Consider the following 675-nt stretch of genomic DNA (forward strand, 5'->3'; position numbering starts at 1 on the left):
AGGACTAATGGACCATGAGAACCTTAGCCTGTACAACCCTGAAACCAGAAGAACTAGATGGTTCCCGGCTACCGTTGCTAATCACATGGAAAAGGATCAAAATTGAAGATCCTAGATAGAGTAGGACAAAATGCAGAACAGAATTAAAAAACATAAAAAAGACCAGGTTTATTGGTTGGAAACCCCCTATACGATGGCCCTGAGTCACGCTCCAGGCCTAGAATTGCACTCACTCTTGTGGCTTAACTCTCAGCCAAACACTAAACAGGCCTATGAGCTGAACAACTGTATTAGGGAGATGCACTTCTTAGAAAAATAAACCATGGGAGATCAGAAGGGAAGCATTTGCACAGGGAGAAAGGCAGGGAGATGGGAATGGATAGGTAAAAAAGGACACAGGGAAAGGGTAACCATAGGTAGGAAATGGGAGGAGAGCTGTTAGACTGTGGGGAATGTAATCAGTGTCACAAAACAAAATGTGTATGAATGTAAAATAAATCTGCTTCGTAAAATTTCACCCAAATCACAATAAAAAGTTAAAAATACATAAATAATATTGTACTTGTTTCTTTCAATAGCATTCTATGTTGTTGTTGTTGTTGTTATGTGCCGTCGAGTCAGACCTGACTCATAGCGACCCCTCCTTGGGTTTCCGAGGCAGTATCACTACGGAAG

The sequence above is a fragment of the Orycteropus afer genome, unplaced genomic scaffold, assembly GCF_000298275.1.
Source record: "Orycteropus afer afer isolate SDZICR_OR568_19922 unplaced genomic scaffold, OryAfe1.0 scaffold00549, whole genome shotgun sequence".
Taxonomy (NCBI): Eukaryota; Metazoa; Chordata; class Mammalia; order Tubulidentata; family Orycteropodidae; genus Orycteropus; species Orycteropus afer.